Below are 17023 nucleotides of genomic sequence, written 5' to 3' on the forward strand. Positions count from 1 at the left end.
CTAGAAATTCTTTATCGGTGGTGCAGAAAGGATAAACTAACTAACCCAAGGTGAATTATCTATGTTGGAAGAAGTTTATTTCTGACTTTAGATATTGTGGGAAGACACAGCTCACTGGAAAAGACAGTTATGTCAGAAGAACTGAAGGGAAAAGAAGACAAGGATGACCGGTAAGAAGATCGATGGATATGGTCTCAGAAATCATGGACTGACCACTGAAATGGCTGAGAACAGACGGTACATTCAGATGAAACATCATTCGTAAGTCACCAACAGCTGAAATTAATTTATTACTGGACTAAATGTCAGATTCGCTATAAATAATGAAAGCAATAAATATATCCTATAAATGAAGAATTACATGAGTAAAAAAGTGTGGGCAGGGGTTGCTGTTTAGTAGAAGTGTAATGTAGTAGAACTCCGTACAAATAAACGTCTAAGGCCCAATGTCCATGGGCAAAATGGAATTTAGAAATCTGTGAGGGTGTCCCACTCGCATGATCCACGCCTATAGGGAATAATTGGACACCTGCAGGTAATTAAATACCTACGGATGTCATTTTTCCCTGGCGCACAGATTTCACGGGTGGGAAACCACCCGCAGCATGCTCCATTTTGTGCAGGTCTCCATTGAATCCTGCGGCACACCCACAGCTATGTTTGTGCTGTGCCGCAGGACCTCGGTAAGCAGGAGTTTAAAAAAAAATGTGTGCGGCACGCTGCCGGCGTGCCGAGCACATCCACCGGGCCGAAGAAAGAAGTTCTGTCTGAGACGGACGGGAGACCCGCAGCGTCCGGACAGGTAAGTATAATCTAATTTATTGGCCTCATGTCTGCGGGAAAAGAGGGACCCGCTGCGGAATTCTGCATGGAGAATCCGCACGGGCCCGAATTTCCCAGTGGACATGAGTCCTAAATAACACATAACAGTCCTCATTTATTACCATACAGTGCAATTCCCTCCATATATATCTGTATATATAAAGACAAAAGCCCTCACTGAGTGACTGACTGACTCACTCACTCACTCCCTCACTGACTCGCCACAAATTCTCTCACTTCCCGATGTCGTGGAAGCATAAAATTATATTATGCCCATAATACGAAAAGTTATTGGGTCCCAACTTGATTATTCAATTCTAGCGCAAAAGAATTAGCGTCCAAATTTTAAGTACGTAATCTAATTCTCTCACTTCCCGATGTCATAGAAACTTGAAATTTGGCACAAGCATTGATTATGTCATAAATAGGAAAAGCTAATGGGTCCCAACTCGATTATTCAATTCTAAGCACAAAAGAATTAGTGTCCAAATTTTACGTACGTAATCTAATTCTCTCGCTTCCCGATGTCATAGAAACTTGAAATTTAGCACAATCATAGATTATGTCCAAAATAGGAAAAGTTAATGGGTCCCAACTCGATTATTCAATTCTAAGTGCAAAAGAATTAGCGTCCAAATTTTTACGTACGTAATCTAATTCTCTCACTTCCTGATGTTATTTTATATAAAGGAAACGTCGCATGGTTACCTCCACGTGGTGTTTCCTTGGTAACGCAAAGAACCATGCAAAATGGTGAACATATTTTTGTCCTCGGTATCTCTAAAGTAACCACGACTTCATAAGATGTTCCGTGTGAACACCAGATAAACACCAGTACCAAATTAACTCGGGCGAAGCCGGGTATATCAGCTAGTAGAACATAAAACCAAATCTTTTCTAATATCTATCTATATCTATCTATCTATATCTATCTATTTATTTATCTATATCTATCTATCTATCTCATATCTATCTATCTATCTATCTATCTATCTATCTATCTATCTCTCTATCTATCTCATATCTATCTATCTATCTATCTATCTATCTATCTATCCGTGTTATAGAGTAATGTACCAGCTCCGTACATAGTGGCCCTGAGTTAGTAGACAATCTCGCCTTATTCCAGTTTTTGTCAAACTTGGAGACATTGTTCGTTCTTTTCTCAAACACAGGGCACTCCAGTACTGTCCTCGTTTTACGTTAGGATTATTACAAGACATTGCAGACCTTATCTTTGTCAACAGCAAATTACCTTTCAAACACGGATCTTGTCTTCTTTTGCTGTGAGTGACACAAGAAAGGAGTGATTTTTTTTTTCTTTTAGGCAAGGACTAAGCTAAATATCACCTCTGGCGCTGCCGCCTGTTATCTGTTGTCTTATTATATTAGTTGTTAGTTGTTGCTCTGTTTTTCAAATTTGGAGATAAAAAAGTTTAAACTGTTCACAATAATTTGGTATGGCTCCAGGTCACTGGAGAAGAGGGTTTGTTGAGATATGGAAGGGTGTCCAAGTGAAGTTCTCAAGGTGAAAAATTGCAATGTACTACTTGAAAGGGAAAAAAGAAAAAACAATTCAGTGCTATTAAAATGAATCTACTGTATTTTTGGACTACAAGACTCACTTTTTAGCAAGAAAAAAATCATGCTAACAAGTTCCTGTGTCTTATATTCCACAGCCGGGTTATGGGGAGATGGGGCACAACAATGCCATACTCCCCTGGCCACTTCCTCATTGTTTGGGCAGAGCATTCATAGAGCAGTTTGTCCGGCATAGGAAACAAGACCTGCTTCCATAACGTGCACCTCACTGCCTGGAACTGTCATCTTACTCTATTGGCACTCCATTTATTAAAACACTACCCAAACTGTCTGTCACTTGGAGTCAGCAAAGAAGCATGCCCTGGAGTTACCTATCAGATGCCTCCTGCTGCCTTTCCCGGACGAGCCCTCAGTGTACTATCTGAACCTCCTCCCTGGGCTTCTCATCTACAGGCCAGCCTCGCATGGCTGCCTGCACCATCCTAACCTGAATTCTCATTGCGGAGGAGAAAGCAGACAATCCAAGGAGCTGCTGTTTTAAATAGTTTGTTATGTAACCAGCATTTAATGACCCATCGCCCCATAGCATCCAATGGAGCAATATACAGGTAGTACAGGCCCCAAGGCTAACCCCACACTTGTCTACCTAGGAGGTCTGCCTGGACTGAGGACTATTTCACATACTGTAAGTTATTTTTGAGTTTTCAGAGTTTTTATAACTTTTCAGAGTTATTATTAGCCGACCAAGCTTCTTTCTGCTTTGTCTCTATCTAGTTCCCCATTCTAATTTTTCAGTTTCATGTGTCCTGTTCTTAAGAATCCCATCCAAACCCACTGCCTGCCATTACATGGGACTCCAAATTTGGACCAAATTATCCCTCTACTTCAGTAAACCATCATGGAAATTTTAATTTGCATGAAATATATGAATAGATTGTCAAATGGGTTTTACCATTCTACTCTGCATGCTCTTACACTGTCCAATTAGTGCTGAGAGTGTTGGAGTTATAGAGACATATACATTTGATTCTCTACATGACCAGGCTACCAACATCTGCCATACTATAGGAAATGATAGCTATCTACCTGTATTTTCAGAAATCAAACCTTCCTTATTTGGATTTGTTCTTATGAACACTTTTAATGGGGTATTTCCATCTTGGAAAAACATGGCTGCCCATGGGTTACCTCTCTATAGAAGGTGGCCAGGAGGATGGAAACAACTGAGCGCAGCAATGCAATGCTATGCTTCTATTTCCCGTAGAAGTGAATGGGAGTTATGGAAAATGCATAGCACATAACTTTGCTGCCTCCCATAACTTGGGAGCTGTGGCAACAGTATACAGATGTAGCAATCGCTAACCTGACTGGTACATCTGGATAACGCAATTAACAGCATTGAGGTACATTGTTGTTATCATAATGCGTTAAATGAAGGGTTAAGATTTGTTACATCTGTATGTTGCTGTGCTACACTATTTCCATAACTCCCATTTACTTCTAGGGAATTTGTGGAAACAGAGTAAGACTGCCCATTTGACTATTTCCATACTCCCAACCATTCCTTGGCCACTGCACACATCAAGCAGTGGCTTATGGGGGCCAGAACTAAAGACATGTGCAGGTACCAGAGGTAGGACTTGCACTTACCAGGCTTTTAAGGCATATATTATGGATTTGCCACAAAAGTCCAGCCTTTATGAGATTATTCTGTAACAAAGCAAGGCACAAACTGTATCCTTGCTTTACCTGCAGCTCTAACTAGATTCACATCTGTACGTGTAAATTAGAGGATTAACTAGATTGACACTATTAAATAAGAGACAAAAAAATCTAATAAAAATACTCAAAAACACTGTCAATGAAAATTGTCATTTGCTTTAGAAAATATTATTAAAAAAGGGGCCCATTTTGTTCCATATGTTTGTTAGAAGAGTCTCTGAAAATACGTTGATCACAGATTGTCTTGCAGCAGGGACCCTCAGCGATCAGCTAGGATCTATGGGGAAACTCTGTAGCGAGTGTTCCATTTCTCTGCAGCAGCACCACAGGGGAAGTGAAGCATTAGGTTGTGCCCTTTGAAATCAATGGGCTGTCAGTGTATTGCTGGATGTGCCAGGTCCTCCAGAGCAAGAAATCTTTTTGGCTCCTCTTTGTAGCAGCTAATAGATGGAGTTTATGAATGACGGGTTTCAAACATAATTCAGAATGCCATAATAATAGCGCATCTGAAAATGAATTTTCCCAAACCAGAGAACTTCTTTAAAGGGCTTCTGTCATTTAAAAAAAAAACTCAATACTTACCTATTCCTCCCCAGGCAGTCTTCTTACCGCATCTTCTCCTTGCTGATCTTCTTCAATCCCCAGCTTACCTTATCACAAGCCGGCCAGATCCTCTTCTTGTTATGGAGAGCCTATTTTTTGCATTCTTCCTCCAGCAGGCAAGTGTAGGTTACGTCACTAGTGATGCAACGTTCACTGCCTAAGTAGGAATGTCGATCTGTTGTCGAGACTGTGCATGAGAGCTGTCTTGCTGCGAGAGTTCATATTGCAGAGAGACAGCACGCATTTGAGTTTAGGCAATAGCTCGGTACTCCCTGTTAGGCTATGAACACTACATCACTAGTGACATAGAGTACATTGCCCTGCTGGAAGAAGAGAATGGACATATTGTCATCAGAAGAAGAAGAATCGGTCAGCTGAAGTTAAGGTGACGGGGGGGGGGGGGGGGGTCTGGAGACTGAAGAAGATCGGCGGGGAGAAGATGCGTCAAGAAGACGAACAGTGAGGAATAGGTAATTATAGATTTTTTTTTTCTAATGACAGAACCCCTTTAAGGTGCATCAACCCCCTAAAAGAAGGTTACGGGATATATCTTTTTTACTATTTTTAAATGGTCAATCATTTTCAAACTACGTGTGATTATATGATAGCTATTTACTTTATTTACCTAAAATAACATTTTTTGTGCTGAAAAAATCCCCCTAAAGCGCTGCCTCCCTTCCCTCTACCTTGCTGTACACTATCTACTTTCACATGATTGACATGAGATGCTAGGATGGTAAGTCAGAGAGATTAGTTACCATGCCCATTGAACTTTATGCAGAGAGGAGGGGGAGGAAGAGACACACACAGACATCAATGCTGGAGCTAATGATGGAGAGATATCTGCTGCTGTTCATACACATGTACACTCCTACATGATGAGGTTACAATGTGCCTGTGTGTTTAACAGACAGTTAGAGACCAGAATCTCTGAAGTTCTCTGAAAGCAGTTTGTAGAACACACCACAATTAGAACGGCAGCAGCTCCTCCTACTAGTACTAAGAAGATAGAGAATCAGATATACACCCTGAAGAGGGGAAAATTGGGGAAAATGCAGGATACAAACCAATATGCCATGAGGTTAATTCTTTAGGGAAATTGCCCCTTTATGAAAGACATTAGCATTGGCAAGAGCTTGAGAAAACCGAGAGGTGGAAGTTACTAGATGGTAGGGGCCTCTTTGAGTTCTTCTGATATGTAGCCAATAAAAACTAATCAAAAATCTGAAAGAGAACCTATAAAATATGTCTTAAGTTCATGTTGAACAAAGTTTTTCTTTCTATGGAGATCTTCCAACAAAGTTTTCCAAAGTTACGACCATGATATAAAAACTGGCTCAACACATTCAGAGCGGTGGAGTCATACAGTTCCAGATAGGTCATTATCACTTTATTCCACATGTGGCCCATAAAGTTAATCAGATAGCTATTGGTAAGCTAACATTTACCTATCGTTTTAAACATTACATGGGCTAAATGCTCACATCATTATTATTATTGCATTTTGGAGCCAAATTTGTGTAATTAAAATACACAAAAAATTAGTATTTTAAAGCAGATGTCAATGCTGCTCCAGAATTTGCTTTTTACACCAAGGACTCATTTCACACTAAATAACGCTCTCTAGTGGGTCTTTCTAGTGCACATGGCTGTTGAAGGCAATGTACGATTCAGGAAGCACATAATTTCCCCAGTGACTCCTTCCATTAATGCAAACAACAGTAACTGAGCTTAGGTCAAAAAGTTTCATTTTCTGAGCTGGGTTTTTATGGGCAATGAAAACAGGAAAATGTAAATGAAGAAATAAATAGTTAAACTGGAGCAAACTGCTTCAGTATAGTAAAAGATAGTTCTTACTGGACATAAGTGCCATATCAGCCAATCATCCCACTATAGCTAGGTGATCCCTAAGTTCAACTCTGTATGAAGAACTCTGCCATATATAATGGAGGAAGTATAGAAGTCACTTGTTGGAGGACTCCTAACGTACATCCATATTAGAATGTGGACTAGCAGTGAGAGTTCTGAGCTACTTCCAATATTAGTGTGCAATGTACATTCAACGTGCTGTAAATTGGAGGTTTACTACTTTCTTGGCATTGACTTTAGGAATTTCTTGAACCCCTAAATCAGTGGTTTCAAACCTGTAGCCCTCCAGCTTATATTAACTTTGGCATGTTGTGAGATCCTTGGATGCCCTTGTGACCACCACTGAGAAACTGAGAGTTGTGTATGGTGGGAGCCATTTTACTTAATTGCTGCCTTTCGTGATTTAGATTGTGCAAAATGATACGGTTGGATGTTCTTTTGTTTAGGCATGGTAGAATTATAGGCGAGGAATGTCTCCCAAGCCACCACCATCTTGGTTAACTAGTAGGACTCTGGCACCCTCACAGCCCAGGCTGGTTCTTATGAATTAACATTAGCTTGTGTCAGGTACCCTCTTTCCCAGTAGAAGAACCCAATGTGATGATGTCTGCTAGATGGAAAAAGGGAAAGGTAATATGATGTTATGGGAATAAATCATATTCCAAAAGATTTCACTGGTTTGCTCCAAATTGGTTATAATGAGAAGCTTCATGCATGAATATATATATATATATGTATTTTAACTAACGGATGTTATTCGTCAGCCCCCAATACTCTTCTGCATTATTCAAAGGAAGTACAATACAAATCTACTGAATATGATGCACCAATTACATGTACGCACCCCCCCCCCCCCCCAACATCATAAAAACTAATGATTGGCCTAGTATGTAATGACGCTGATGATTAACATATGTTTACGCCCAAGGTGTATGTCGCTATGTGAACACGTAATTCCTATATACCCAACTAGCAGAGACTTTATTAATATTCCAATCTGAACGGAAAGAATGCAGTACTTGAGATAAGAGGTTCCTCCCCTTGATAGCTAGCTCTGGGAACCGTATGTAGGAGGTTTAGCTTTAACATCTACTTGTACATAACAGTGTATAATATTGAGCTTGTTAACCATTTAACTGCTAGCTATTTCCTATGAAGGTGGATATATGAATATATATATATAATTGTTTGCCTAGGCTGATTTAAGAAACACATTTATATTATTATTACTACAACAATAATAATGGAGACGCCCAGAGATTTCTATTACATAACCTCATTAAGTAAAATGAGTGTTGTTGGGTTTCCACCATGGTGTCCACCATTTTACTGGAAAAATAAAGGAACTATGAACGGAGCCTTGTTTTAAAGTACCCATATTTTAAAGAGACTTTTCAGAATAAACTGCTGTGTGTACAGGAGGAATAACACAATATATGGCCATTATATAACTTGTATCCTGAATCTATCACCATTTCCCCCTCTGCAGAGTGTATATCTGATTTTCTCTTTTCTCTGGACTGGTGGGTGGAGCATGCTGTTGTGCTATGTCATGTGCATTGTGCATAGACAAAACTGCAGATTCTGCTCCCTAACTATATGCAACACACACACTGGGATATGTGATCATGTAAGATACTAGAGAAGTACTCAGTTACAGAGATAATAACAGCTGCATCTCTCCTCCTCACCCTCTCCTCTTTATAAACTTCTATGGGTAGCATAATTTATCACCCTTCTCCACTTCCCGATCTCTGTCTTGTTATTTCTGTTACTACAGATGGGCACCACTTGACAGCAAGCAGCAGGCATCAAATTAGGATGAAAATCACTACTTAAGAGGGATTTTTCAGCAGAAAAAAGTCCTTTAGGTAAATAAAGTAAATTGCACTTTTGCTAGTTATGATGTTGTGTGTGTTAGGAACCATACTAATTAATCAACGCCTTTTCGTGATTCAAATTATTTGGTTGGAAGAGCTTTTGTTTAGGCGTTGCTCAATTATAGGCAAGGAATGTCCCCTAAGCCACCATCATCTTGGCTACCTAGCACTCTCACTGCCCAGGCTGGTTCTTAGGGCTTATTCAAACGTCCGTATATCGGCTGGGGTTTCACGCCCGGCTGATATACCTTGTCCCTCTCTGCAGGGGGAGGAGGCGGGATGGGACGGGAGCAGTGCAATGAGCTCCCGCCCCCTCTCCGCCCTCTCTCTGCCACCTCTTTGGCCCTCTCCACTGTTTGCAATGGGAGAGATGGAACGGGACAGACCACCCCTTGTGGTCAGTGATTTTTCAGCACAAAAAAAGTTATTTATGGTAAATAAAGTGAATTGCACGTTTGCTATCATATAAGCACAAGTTGTTTGGAAAGTTAGTGAACATTTATTTATTCTTAATTGATAACATTAACATGATGATGATGATTTTTGTATTATTATTATTACTATCAGCATTGTTATTGTTTACTGATACTACTAACACTTTTTTTTTACACAGATGTGTTCACCTTCACCTTAGTTCTAAGGCCTCATGTCCACGGGGAAAAGAAGAATTAAAATCCGCAGCGGATCACCCGCACGCGGATCCGCACCCCATAGGGATACATTGACACCCGTGGATAGATAAATACCCGCGGATGGTCAATAAAAGTGAATTAAAAAATTTCTGGAGCATGAAAAAAAAACTGACATGCTTCATTTTCGTGTGGGTCTCCCACGGGACGGCTCCCGCAGGCTTCTATTGAAGTCTATGGAAGCCGTCCGGATCTGTGGGAGACCCGCGCCTGAATTAAACTCACCTGCTCCGGGCGATGCAGATCTTCCTTCCTTCGCGGTAGGATCTTCTTTCTTCAGCCCGGCGCATGCGCACGACACGCAGCTGGCATGCCGAGCACATCCGCCGGGCCGAAGAAAGAAGATCCGGCCGCGAAGAAGAGAAGACCGGCACCGTTCACAGCAGGTGAGTTTATTCTTATTTTCAGCCCTCATGTCCGCGGGGCAGGAGGGACCCGCTACGAATTCTTCATGGAGAATCCGTAGCGGGCCTGATTTTCCCCGAGGACATGAGGCCTTACTTGGTTAAAGGGGTTTTCTCACCATTGTTTTTTTTAACCCCTTAACGACCAGCCCATAGTGTTTTTACGTCCTCCCGAAGTGGGCTCTATTCTCTGAGGACGTAAAAACATGCTTCCTGCAGAGAATAGTGCCCCTCGGGCTGTGGACGTGACAGCTCCATGCTGTCGGTGTCCGGAGGTAGCTGACAGCATGGAGCTGTCATCCCGGGCTGTTCGGAGCCCCCCCCGGCATTGCGATCGGCGCTATGCAATGGATAGCGCCGATCGCAAAAAAAGTAAATAAAAGTGCCCAAAAAGTTAAAGATTCAGCTGCTCTGATGGATCGGATCCATCGGAGCAGCTGAAATTACTCACCGAGGTCTGGCACGCTGCTCCCCGCTCTCCTGCCGCTCCGGGGCCCGAAGCCGGTCTTCTGCGCATGCGCGCCAGGCGGCATTACGTCAGCCGCATGCGCAGAAGGCCCGGCGGCGCGGGAGATTTAAAATCTCCTGGCTCCCGGCTCCTGTAGGTAGCCGGGAGGCAGGAGATGTCAGCGGGGACTGCGGTGAGCGGTCCCCGGTACCGCGATCGCCGTTATCCAATGGTTAGCGGCGATCGCGAAAAAGTTTAAAAAAAGTCAGTTTCACCTCCCCTCATGGATCGGATCCATGAGGGGAGGTGAAAATACTCACCCCCAGTCCTCAGCGGTGTCCCGATGTCCCGGGACCCGAATCCCCGTCTGCGCATGCGCGCCCGATGATTGACATCGGGCGCGTGCACAGACAGGCTCGAGCCCCGGGAAATTTAAAATCCCTCTGCTCCTGGCTGCCATGTGTAGCTAGGAGCAGAGAGATTATACCGGGGACATGATCACTGTCATCCAATGGATGACAGTAATCATGTAAAGTGAAAAAAAAGTGTAAAAAAGTAAAAAAAAAAAAAAGTTAAAAAAAAGTTTTTAAAAGTTTAAAAAGCGTACGTTTCATCTCCCCTCATGGATCATATCCGTGAGGGAGGATGAAAGTACGTACCTAAGGCCCCCAGATTTATCCGCGGACCTTACCACAGCTTCTGCACACGCGCCCGTCGCCAAAATGGCGGGCGCATGCGCAAAAGCTGTGGATTGCCAGGATAATTTAAATTCTCCCTGCTCCTGGCTACAAAACGTAGCCAAGAGCATGGAGATTTAATGGGGGTCCGCGGTGAGCGGTTCCTGGTCACGTGTTCGCCATTATCCAATAATGGCGATCACGTAAAAGTAAAAAAAAAAATTTGAAGTTTCATCTCCCCTCACTGATGCGATCGGTGAGAGGAGATGAATCTTTTTACCGGAGGCCTGCGTATTTGAATCCCGACGCGATCTTCCTCCGTGGACCTTCCAGGATTCTGCACATGCGATTGCCGGCAAAAAGCCGGACACATGCGCAGGAGTCAGGGAGCCCAGGAAACTTAAAATCTCCTTGCTCCCAGCGACCAATGGTCACCGAGAGCCTGGAGCAGTGACGGGTGGCCTCGTTGAGCGGTCCCCGGTCACGTGATAAAAAGGTAGCGATCTACCTTAGGCCGGTCTCACATGACCGGATAGGAATGACGGATTCCGCATGCGTCTGATCCGTGGTATTATGCAGATCAATCGCATTGGATTACACAATTCCGCTCACATTAGCGGGTCGGAATTGCGTAATCCACTCGCAGAAAAGAGAACGCAGCAGGTTCTATTTTACTGCGGATATCGGCAACATGGAGCCCATTGTGCTCCATGGTCGCGGATATACCCGCAGCCCATACACAACTACATTGTATACGGGCTGCGGGTACCCGCGTCATCGCTAAGCGATGGTGCGGGAAATACAAACAAAAAAAAGGTGTATTGTGCATGACCGCCTGTGTGAGTAGGCAGTTATGCGCAGTACATTACGCAGCCGTACGCAGGGTCACAGCCGGGCTCACAGATGGGATCCGCTGTGGGCCTCCGCAAGCGGATTCCGCCTGCACCCGCGTGAGCCCGGCGTTATTCAGACCGCTACCTGTGATACGTATTTTACAAGAAGCCCGGGAACGCTCGCTTTCCTGCAGTTCCAGGAGCACCTTGTTGAGCGCCTTCTGTGTGAGACCGCCGCACCTCATCAAGCTTACGGAGACTCACGGAACGCCACTTTTTACACCCCATACCCGCCACTGAGGTCATGAAATACCCCCAAAAAGCATGAGAGTAGGGGGGGGGGGATACCCGGTTTTATTGCCCCATGGGCCCATTCCAACCAGCCTCCGTAATTACCCCTGTCTTCGGAAATACTACACAGTTCACATTTTTACTTTTATCTAAGATTTGCGAAAGCCAAAAAGGGCGTGGAGGGGGAGGGGGGGAATTTTTAGGGAGTCAATCTTTATTCTGTACAAATAAGCAATGGGGCCTGGAATTTATTCAGTTGTGCCCTAAAATCCAACAGGTGTTCCGTCCTTTATAGGCCTTGCCATGCGTCCTGTAAGTAGATTAGGGCCACAATGGGTATGTTTCTGAACTCGGGACAAAAGGGGGTATCCATTTTGGGGTGAACGTCTTCATTCCTATGTGCACTGTACAAAAAAACTGTTTTTAAATTGAAAAAATTGCCAAAAAAATTGAAAATCGTAACTTTTTCCTTCTGCTTTGCTTAGATTCATTCAAATACTGTGGGGTCAAAATACGCAGTACACCCCTAGATGAATTCGTTAAGGGGTCTAGTTTTCAAAATGGGGTCATTTGAGGGGGTTCTTTATAGTTTTGGCCGCTCAATGGCTCTACAAGTGGGCAATGGGGCCTGAAATTTATTCAGTGGTACCCTGAAATCCAACGGGTATTCCTTTCATTGTAGGCCTAGCCATGGGTCCTGTAAGTCTATTAGGGCCACAATGGGTATGTTTCTGAACACGGGACAAACAGGGGTATCCATTTTGGGGTGAAAGCCTTCATTTATATGTGTGCTGTACAAAAAAACCTGTTTTTAAATTGACACAATAGCCCAAAAAATGAAAATCCTATTTTTTTTCTTTTGCTTTGCTTGAATTTATTCAAAAACTGTGGGGTCAAAATATGCAGTACATCCCTAGATAAATTCGTTAAGGGGTCTAGTTTTCAAAATGGGGTCATTTGTGGGGGTTCTATATGGTTTTGGGCGCTCAAGAACTCTACAAGTGGGCAATGGGGCCTAAAAGGACTTCAAGCAAAATCTATGTTCTGAAAGCCACCGATTACTCCTTTTATTTTGGGCCCCGTTGTGCATGCGGACATAAGATTAGGGCCACAATGGGTATATTTCTGAAAACAGCACAAACAGGGGTATCCATTTTGGGGTGTAGGTCTTCCTTCATATGTGTGCTGTACAAAAAAAGCTGTTTTTAAAATGACAGAATTGCCAAAAAAACAAAAATCCAAATTTTTTCCTTTTGCTTTGCTTGAATTTATTCAAAAACTGTGGGGTCAAAATGCGCAGTACACCCCTAGATAAATTCGTTAAGGAGTCTAGTTTTCAAAATGGGGTCATTTGTGGGGGTTCTCTATGGTTTTGGGCGCTCAAGAACTCTACAAGTGGGCAATGGGGCCTAAAAGGACTTCAAGCAAAATTTGTGTTCCGAAAGCCACCGGTCGCTCCTTTCATTTTGGGCTCCGTTGTGTATCCAGACATAAGATTAGGGCCACAATGGGTATGTCTCTGAACACGGAACAAACAGGGGTATCCATTTTTGGGTGCAAGTCTTCCTTCATATGTGTGCTGTACAAAAAAAGCTGTTTTTAAAATGACAGAATTGCCAAAAAAACGAAAATCACAATTTTTTCCTTTTGCTTGGTTTGAATTCATTCAAAAACTGTGGGGTCAAAATATGCAGTACACCCCTAGATAAATTCCTTAAGGGGTCTAGTTTTCAAAATGGGGTCATTTGTGGGGGTTTTCTATGGTTTTGGGCGCTCAAGAACTCTACATGTGTGCTATGGGGCCTAAAAGGACTTCAAGCAAAATTTCTGTTTTGAAAGACACTGACTACTCCTTTCATTTTGGGCCCCGTTGTGGACTCAGATATAACAATAGGGCCACAATGGGTATATTTCTGAACACGGGAGAAATAGGGGTATCCATTTTGGGGTGTAAATCCTGATTTTCATGTAAACTATAGGAAAAAAATATGTCTTTAAAATGACAGATTTGCAAAAATATGAAATTTTACTTTTTCTCCTCTAAATTGAATTAATTCCTGAAAAAAAACTGTGGGGTCAAAATACTCATGACACCCCTCAGTGAATACATTAAGGGGTGTAGTTTTTAAAATGAGGTCATTTGGGGGGGTATCTATTATTCTGACACTCATGAGCCTTTCCAATCTCGGCTTGGTATAGGAAAACAAAGTGTTCCTCAAAATGCTAAAAAGTAATGTTAAATTTGTACGTCTCCTAAATAGTTAAAAAAAAACAAAAGTTTTTCCAATGTGCGCCCAAAATAAAGTAAACGGGTGGAAATATAAATCTTAGCAAAAATTTCTATATTATGTTTGCACATATTTAAGATATTGCAGTTGGAAATGTGAAAAAATGACGATTTTTTCAAAATTTTCCCAATTTTGGCGCTTTTAATAAATAAACACAATTTCTATCGGTCTATTTTTTCCGCCTAAATGAAGCACAACATGTGGCGAAAAAACAATGTCAGAATCGCTTGGATATGCAGAACCTTTCTGGTGTTTTTCCATGTTAAAGTGACACATGTCAGATTTGCAAAATTTGGCCTGGTCATTAAGGCGCAAACAGGCTTGGTCACTAAGGGGTTAAACAAGTGGCCATGTTATAAAATAAATCATAGTCACCTGTCTTCTCCCCTAGGAAAAGCTGCAGTGCGTCCTGCGATGATGAGAGTCTTTACTGAAAGCGGAAGTCAAAATAACTCTTGTAGCTATTCAGGCCGCAGCGTCACGATTTTGAACTCCTGGCATCCACGATGCGAGCGCTGATGCCAGAAGAATGGACGGTGATGCTGTGGGCTCTGATTGGCTGCAGAAGTGATGTGACTTCCGCTGACAAGCTGCACCGGTATCGTCAGTGGATCCCATTCAGTTTCCCATAGGATAAAAGAGCTGAGTATGGTTTATTTTTTTTTGTTTTATAACATGGCCAGTTGCTTAGGGACAGCAATTTCTCATGAAACCAACTCAATACAATATAAAACTCTTGAATTCTGCAAGTCACATTACAACCACTGGGTGGCCACAATAAACACATGTACAGAAGCACCAATCATTAACACATCTGGCAGATTGGGATTACACAATTTGCAGCATTGTAGCACTTTGCAGATACACATTATCACAACCATGAAATGTCAAGTTAAAGTTTGCTAAATCTGTAGGATAGAGATTTTGGGACAGAATATCACAAGAAGGAAGGAATATTTTCCTCCAAGGGGCTAATTGGCCTTGCCTCATTGTTTGTTTCTTTTTGCCTTCCTCTGGATCAATAAGGGAGGGGGGTGGAAACTACATTACTATACTGTTGTTCCAGTTTTTTAACTTAATAATTATTAGTCTTTTTTCTATTACTATTTTTATAGTTTTTTTCCCATTTTTAATTTTCATATACTTTTCTAGGGTGACACTTTGCAGGGATCGTCTATTCTTTTACTAGGAGTCTGTAGCCAATGCTGGTGACTATGAATCAGAAAAGAAACCCCCCAACATGCTTTGACCTTTAAGCTGTGGTGAGGAGTGAAGAATTAGCGGAGAATTTACATGCCTTCCACTGTTCTCCAAACATAATGTCACGTATGAAGGAACACCTACAGCTTCCAGGCGGACATGTTGAATACATTGGAATGACCTTTGCATTGAAAGAAGCTGCATCTTTTAAGAACAAAAGCGTGAAGGAAACGATCTACAGTAATGAGAAGAGTGATTGCATTATCTTATTATATTGGATGGGTTACATTGAGAATACAACCTGCACCACTTCCCAGATTTATGATTCTTTAAGCCAACAGACCATAAAATATTAGATTCAAGTACTTGGTAAATGGCCCCCTATATACATTGATTGGCTCCTGGGAGATGGTATTACAGTGGGTAGAAGGAATTATTCCTGAGAATGTCAGCGTGATGCCAGGCATGTGACCCATACTGCCTAATACATCATATTAATAAATGACCCGTGCACATCACCTATGACACTTAAGCAGAAGGACTAATTTGAAGGGCACGGAATATATATCGATATAGGAAGCCGCTGTATGGAAAAGGAAAAGAAGCCACACCAGAAGTTCTCGTTCTCTCGTTCTCTCTCTCTCTCTCTCTCTCTCGTTCTCTCTCTCTCTCTCTCTCGTTCTCTCTCTCTCGTTCTCTCTCTCTCTCTCGTTCTCTCTCTCGTTCTCTCTCTCGTTCTCTCTCTTTCGTTCTCTCTCTCGTTCTCTCTCTCTCGTTCTCTCTCTCTCGTTCTCTCTCTCTCGTTCTCTCTCTCGTTCTCTCTCTCTCGTTCTCTCTCTCGTTCTCTCTCTCTCTCGTTCTCTCTCTCTCTCGTTCTCTCTCTCTCGTTCTCTCTCTCGCTCGTTCTCTCTCTCGTTCTCTCTCTCTCGTTCTCTCTCTCGTTCTCTCTCTCTCGTTCTCTCTCTCGTTCTCTCTCTCGTTCTCTCGTTATCTCTCTCGTTCTCTCGTTCTCTCTCGTTCTCTCGTTCTCTCTCTCTCTCGTTCTCTCTCTCTCGTTCTCTCTCTCTCTTTCTCGTTCTCTCTCTCTCTCGTTCTCTCTCTCTCTCGTTCTCTCTCTCCCTCTCGTTCTCTCTCTCGTTCTCTCTCTCGTTCTCTCTCTCGTTCTCTCTCTCGTTCTCTCGTTATCTCTCGTTCTCTCGTTCTCTCTCTCTCTCGTTCTCTCTCTCTCGTTCTCTCTCTCTCTCTCTCGTTCTCTCTCTCTCTCGTTCTCTCTCTCTCGTTCTCTCTCTCTCTCATTCTCTCTCTCTCATTCTCTCTCTCGTTCTCGAGATGATATTACAGTGGGTAGAAGGAATTATTCCTGAGAATGTCAGCGTGATGCCAGGCATGTGACCCATACTGCCTAATACATCATATTAATAAATGACCCGTGCACATCACCTATGACACTTAAGCAGAAGGACTAATTTGAAGGGCACGGAATATATATCGATATAGGAAGCCGCTGTATGGAAAAGGAAAAGAAGCCACACCAGAAGTTCTCGTTCTCTCGTTCTCTCTCTCTCTCTCTCTCGTTCTCTCTCTCTCTCTCTCTCTCGTTCTCTCTCTCTCGTTCTCTCTCTCTCGTTCTCTCTCTCGTTCTCTCTCTCGTTCTCTCTCTCGTTCTCTCTCTTTCGTTCTCTCTCTCGTTCTCTCTCTCTCGTTCTCTCTCTCTCGTTCTCTCTCTCGTTCTCTCTCTCTCGTTCTCTCTCTCTC

At 42.6% G+C, this 17023-nt stretch overlaps 1 protein-coding gene across 1 annotated transcript in view; it reads right to left on the reverse strand.

Moving 5' to 3' along the window:
* Positions 1 to 17023, reverse strand: part of ZNF804B (zinc finger protein 804B) — a 424361-nt gene that overhangs the window by 246544 nt on the left and 160794 nt on the right. The gene's annotated exons all lie outside the window — the stretch shown is intronic.

The sequence above is a fragment of the Eleutherodactylus coqui genome, chromosome 12 (genome assembly GCF_035609145.1).
Source record: "Eleutherodactylus coqui strain aEleCoq1 chromosome 12, aEleCoq1.hap1, whole genome shotgun sequence".
Lineage (NCBI taxonomy): Eukaryota > Metazoa > Chordata > Amphibia > Anura > Eleutherodactylidae > Eleutherodactylus > Eleutherodactylus coqui.